General features: G+C 52.4%; 1 non-coding gene across 1 annotated transcript; it reads left to right on the top strand.

The window, feature by feature from the left end:
* The first annotated feature begins 882 nt into the window (after window positions 1–882).
* On the top strand, window positions 883–953 carry TRNAR-CCU (transfer RNA arginine (anticodon CCU)). Its single transcript has one exon. It is a non-coding gene; the product is annotated as a tRNA-Arg (tRNA).
* Window positions 954–6325: the final 5372 nt, after the last annotated feature.

The raw sequence follows: 6325 nt of genomic DNA on the forward strand, positions 1-6325 counted from the left end.
ACAATTTTCTGACCTGGGGATTGTAGCGAGGTGTAAAGTAACTTGGTTACAATTCATCCTAAGATAGTGCTTCTATTTGTTCAACTTGATTAAAACCCCCCAAACAAAAGCAACAGTAAAATCCCCACCAAATCAGATCTAAGGTGCTTCACCCAGGACCCCCTGTAAGTCCTTTGTGATGCCCGCACGTGCTGGGGGAGAAACTTCTTCCAGAGACCCGAGGAGGTGGGCCGCCCTCAGCCAACACGGGGCTTCCTTCTGCTCCCTCCACCCCGTCACGGTGGGTTTTGAACACCAGTGACATTTGTGTAAATCATTTTGCTTTCTCTTGAGAGAAATAAATGTGGCTTCTCAGCCTGAGAGCTGGTCACCCAGCCTGGAAGCCTGGCCAGCGGCCATCACCCCCCTCTACCGTGGCCTCCTTTGTGCAGAATCTTCTCCAAACCCAGCGATTCGAAGGCGCCTTAAAATTGCTTGTCATGAGGAACACCAAGTGCCCTCCTCCTCAAGAACCACAGCAAGGGTGGCTGCTTCTGGGCGCCTGCACGGGCACGGGGTGAGCAGGACGCTGCCTGACCATGTCCAGTGACTCTGCCGGCATCTGTTGAGTGGCTGGAGCCCCTTGCTTTGCTGCTTGACCTCTGGTGGCCTTGAGAGGCGCTGACCCTTGCCTGCCTTGTTTCCTGGACTCTGCATGCTGTAGTTCAGCCACATGTCGATGGGATACCGTTGCTCTCGAGAAGATAGGGTCCAGAGGCCGCTGTGTGCCTCCTGACTGCCCGCCTCTCCAGCCACCATGGCCCCCGGTCACTGTGCGTTTCCGCTAATGCTCTCCTCACTCTGAGGGTTTACGTTTGCCCCTCCGTCTGTTTGAAATGAGTGGCATTGGTGGTTTAGTGGTAGAAATCTTGCCTCCTACTCAGGAGACCTGGGTTCAATTCCCAGCCAATGCTTTCTGCTCACATTTCTTGGGCCTTCCCAGGTGATGCTAGTGGTAAATTATCCATCTACCAATGCAAGAGATGCAGGGGTCAGGAAGATCTCCTGGAGGAGGAAATTACAACCCACTCCAGTGTTCTTGCCTGGAAAATCCCATGGACAGAGGAACCTGGTGGGCTATAGTCCGTGGGATCACAGAGTTGGACGTGACTGAGCATGTGCGTGCACACAGGCATGTATGCGTTAATATTTGCCTCTGCCTGAAGCACTCTTCCCACCACTTCAGGTCAGATCCCTCACCCACTTCAAGAAGCCTGGATACTGGGGTTGGGTGACCAGCAGCCCGTGGGCTCCTGTCTTTGCCCCATCAGGAGACTTCCCGCTGTCACTGCCTCAGTCTTTCACCAGCTGACCCCAAGCTTCAGCTGCATCAGTCGTGTGCTCATCCTGTGTCCACCTGTATATGTGGGCGCTGGCCCTGCAGTCACGTGAGCCATGCTAGGACTGGGTGCCCAGGGAACAGGAGTGCATGAGGTCCAGGGTCAAACTGGGGTTCAACACCGTAATTAATGGGAAGACAACTGGAAAGAGAATCTTACTTGGTCCTCCCTGGAGGTTCTTTGATGGTTCAGCTCAGTTCAATCACTTAGTTATGTTCGACTCTTTGAGACCCCATGGACTGCAGCACACCAGGCTTCTCTGTCCATCACCAACTCCCAGAGCTTGCTCAAACTCATGGTAATCGAGTTGGTGATGCCATCCAAACGTCTCATCCTCTGTTGTCCCCTTCTCCTCCCGCCTCCAATCTTTCCCATTATCAGAGTCAGTTTTTTGCATCAGGTGGCCAAAGTATTGGAGCTACAGCTTCAGTATCAGTCCTTCCAATGAACATTCAGGATTTATCTCCTCTAGGATTGACTGGTTTGATCTTGCAGTCCAAGGGACTCTCTAGAGTCTTCTCCAACACTACAGTTCAAAAGCATCAATTTTCCAGCACTCAGCTTTCTTTATTGTCCAACTGTCACATCCATACATGGCTATTGGGAAAACAGCTTTGACTAGATGGACCTTTGTCCGCAAAGTAATGTCTCTGCTTTTTAATATGCTGTCTAGGTTGGTCATAGCTTTTCTTTCAAGGAGTGCGCGTCTTTTAACTTCATGGCTGCAGTCACCATCTGCAATGATTTTAGAGCCCAAGAAAATAAAGTCTGTCACTGTTTCCATTGTTTCCCCATCTATTTGCCATGATGGGACCAGAGGCCATGATCTTTGTTTTTTGAATGTTGAATTTTAAGCCAGCTCTTTCACTCTCCTCTTTCACTTACATCAAGAGATTCTCTGATGGTTACCAGGCTCTTTACAGTTACAGGCACGAAACAGCCTTCTTTCCAATGGTGTTTCCTTCTATTATCATTAGTGATGAAAATTGGATTTATTTCGCATATTACAGTGCAGGATTTGATGTTGTTTTTATGTGAACGTAACTGCTCTGTAAAACCTCAAGCGTTTTTCTCTCCGAGAATTGGCAGATGAGAGGTTATATAAACTTGTAGCCAGCGGAGAGGTTCCCAAAACATCTCAGTGGAAGCAGAGGAAACAGAGGGCAGGAATGCCGATGTCTGGGTCCCTCCTGCAGATGGAGGGGAGTGCTGGCGTCTGCTCTTTATTATGGGACTGCTTTCCACCACGGGCCCGCTCAGGGGAGTCAGGCATTCTGCTAGTGGTCACACAGCCTCTCTGGGGCCCGACTCCGCGTCTATGAGTAGGAGTGGATTTCTTTCCCGGGAGGCCCCCATCCCCATTCCTTATGCTCCTGGACACGGAGACGGACCCCTGCTCTCTCAACCTGATCAGCCTGGTGGTGACCACATGCCTGGTGGTGACCACATGCCCAGAGGGTTGTACCCCGTAGAGGGCCCACCCAGGCACCTGCTTTCCTGTTTGGGCTTGTTGTGCGTGGACACTGCTGGCCTGATCTCTGGTCCTGTGGTGAATGTCCGGGGATTCCCAGGTTGGAGGGGGTTATGTCCTCACCGGTGATGATGAGAGCAGGGGAGACTGACGTGGGGTGTCCTGCGTCTCCATCTTATTACCATAGAATCCCCAGGGGAACCATCAGGCCTGAGGTGCAGGGGCTCTAGGAACGCCTTGAGTGCCTCTGTCCCCCTGCTGGCTTCCTTCCAGTGCCTGGCCCACATGGGCTGTGGCCCCTGAGCCAGCACTGACCCCTGGGAGGGTTCTGTGCACAGAGTCCGGCCTATTTAGCCCCCCAGCCCCTGTGGGTATTTCAGCCTCCTCTGGGGACCACTTCTCACAGTGGGCAGGGGGGGCGGTGGTGGTGGCAGGAAGATGCAGGGTGGGAGGCGGAAGTGACTGCATGCAGAGTAAACACCCTCGTGACTGCAGACATGAGTGTTGGTGTCTAGTCATTGGTTTTTACACCTGAATTCCTCCCGTGTGTCTCTGTGTTAACATGACTGTGTGGGTCACAGACAGCAGAGGGCTTGGAAAGCCAAGCGTCAGCAGGAAGGGCCACCCCCGAATGACACCCACCTCCCGAGGGAGGGTCGTGACCCCGCTCCATCCTTCCACTCCACTTGGGTGACACCCCCATGCATCCTGTTCAGAGGCAGCTCAGATCCGGCTGTTTTCCTCCTGTTTTTCATCACAGAGCATGAGGGAAGGCCAGGAGGTGCCCGTCTACCCATGGGATCTGGAGGAGGCCTGACTGCTGTCTGCAGAGAGAGGAGGAGGCCTGGCCAGCCCTCGGGCTGCCCACGGCCCTGTCAGTCAGTGGCCTGGGCCCCACCTTGCTGGCCACCCGTCTGCGTATATGGTCCCGGTGAGAGCACAGGGCAGAGTCACAAGAAGGGAACCTGAGACGTGGATTCCTTCTCTGGAGAGCCTGTCCCTTCTACCAGCTGGGTCAGTGTGATCACCGCGGTGCAAGCCCATCATCACTACTGCCAGGACCCGAGACAGGCTGAGTCCTGTGCTGGACACAGAGCTGACCACACGCATTCACACACACGTGTCAGGCAGGGCCCATGGCCACTTGCCCTTCTTCTGTGCTTGAGTCCGGGCTTTGGGTCTGCAGCAGTCTTCTCAGCCTGTCTGGGGCCTCGGTCCTGCAGAGAGGCATGTGGACCCCCCACCCTCAGTGGCTATAGGCGACAGAGCCTGGGAGGCACAGCAGGAACGGGGGCTGCAGGGAGGGAGGGAGGAGGGCCCGTCTGTTCACACTGCAGTCACAGAGGTGTCCTCTCAGGCCTGGGAGCCACACCCAGGATGAGTGAGGGCCTGGCCTCAGAGCACTGCCTCAGGGTGACCGGCACCAGGGGGGCAGGGCCAGCCTGAGTCTTTGACCTGAGCTCCGAGGCTCTTTACTGATTAAAGTCAGTAGGCAATTCTCTCCAAAAAAGAGGGGCCAGCCAGCTCCGTAGGAAGCTCTGTAGGAAGCTGTGGACCTGAGTTCTGGGTCACAAATTTTCCCTCAAATAATATATTTTTTTAAAAAAATTTTATTGTAGTATAGTTGATTTACAATGATTTATTAGTTTCTGCTGTACAGCAAAGGGATTCAGTTAGACATATATATGTCTACTCTTTTTAAGATTCTTTTCCCTTTAGATCATTATTGAGTGGAATTCCCTGTGCTGTACTCTAGGTCCTTGTTAGTTATCTGCATACACAGAGTAGTGTGTATATGCTTTTAAACTCTTTATGTGAGATGAAGAATCAGTGCAGCTGTGAGATAGACGATGCAGAGACACCCATGACTATTCACCCTGTCTCCCTAGGTAACGCCCCATGAACTTACAGACCGACACCTCCACATCAGAAGCTAAAGCTGAGTTTGTGCAGCTGCAGACTTGCCCATGGTGAGAGTCTGTTTATCTGTTTATTTATCCCCATCACCAGGGTCCCTGTGCTTCCCTTTGGGGTCACCCCCACCCCTACCCCTGGTGAGCACAGCCTCTTCCATCTTCGTGCGTTGTCCAATGTGTGTGGGAGGTGTCCTTGCTGAGCGTCATTCCTTGAGGCCTGTCCTCTTTGTCCGGTTTCTGCATCCTTTCCGTCTGAGCATCTTCCACATTCTGGAAGAACACCTTTCCTGTAACCACTCATGGCTGAAGGACACCTGAGTTGGCCCCTGTGTTTGGCTATTACAAATAATGCTTCCAAAAGCATTCACATATACATTGTTGTGTGAACATAATTTTTCTAGAATAAAAACAGAAATCCTTTCAAATTCCTGAGTAAATGGCCTGAGGGGTCCCCAGGCCACTGTGGGGAGGAGCATGGAAGTGAGGGTTTACCTGGAGAGCTGCCCATACAGGCAACAGCCCTCTAGGGGCCCGTGGCTGCTCCTCTTGCTCCATCCTGGTTGGCAGCTGCCGGTCGAAGAAGAGCTTATTTCTGACGGCCCTGAGCAGACGCTGTCTTCCGAACACCTTCAGTGTAACAGAATCAAATTATCACCTAAGAAGATCATTCATATCTTTCCTGTAGCTCAGTATTTTCAAATGTATCAGTTTCAAACTTTTAACTGGTTACTTTGCAAAGGTTGGGGTTGTAGACTTGGGATTCTGCTGTGCTTGTAACAGAAAGGTAGTAGTATTTTATGATTATTTCATAGTCATACCTGAAACAAAGCATCCTTCTCTTTCTTGATGATATTATGCAAACAAGATGGTCCTCCTTGCTTCTCAGACCACCAGGTGAGTGTTAGCACCATTCTCATTTCATAGGTGTGGTGGAGTCAGTTTCTGAAGGTCTTGGAACTGGGGCAGGTGAAGGTGAGTGGACCCAGGCGGCTTGAGGAGAGGCCAGGACAGCCTCCCGAGCTGTTGGTCGTCTGAGGGGTCTGTGTGATGCCAGCTGAGACTTGTCTCTTGAATCCGACGGTGGGGTTCTCTGTGGAGATGCTGCCAGGTGGTTTGTGTTTATCCCGTGTTAGCATCAGCTCCGTCCCGATTTAGGACCGGGGTCATCTCTCAGCAGCTGTCCTGAAAGCACAGCCGATTAAATAGATACTGATACACAGAGCTCTTTGTCTGTGGAAAGGATATACAAGTCAAAACACTTTTCCTGCAGCTCTCGGTTGGTCAGCACGGACACATTGTGTTTCAGGACACGGTTCAGGGTTGCTTCCTCTAGCTGCCCACCCCCGTGCTGACCGCACACTTTACTTCTCACTCACAGGAGGTGCTTCCTGTGCGACCCCCCTCCCCGACGGCCCGCAGCATCTCCGGGGCCACCTGGTTGCCCACCGTGTCCTCCTCTGGTGGGGAGTCCCTGCCCCCTGCAGTGACCGCTCTGCTCGGAAATGGTCTTAGCCACAATTCTTTCTTCCCTCTTGCTCTGCTGCAGTGAGAGGAGGCGA

Source organism: Ovis aries, chromosome 9 (assembly GCF_016772045.2).
Source record: "Ovis aries strain OAR_USU_Benz2616 breed Rambouillet chromosome 9, ARS-UI_Ramb_v3.0, whole genome shotgun sequence".
Taxonomy (NCBI): domain Eukaryota; kingdom Metazoa; phylum Chordata; class Mammalia; order Artiodactyla; family Bovidae; genus Ovis; species Ovis aries.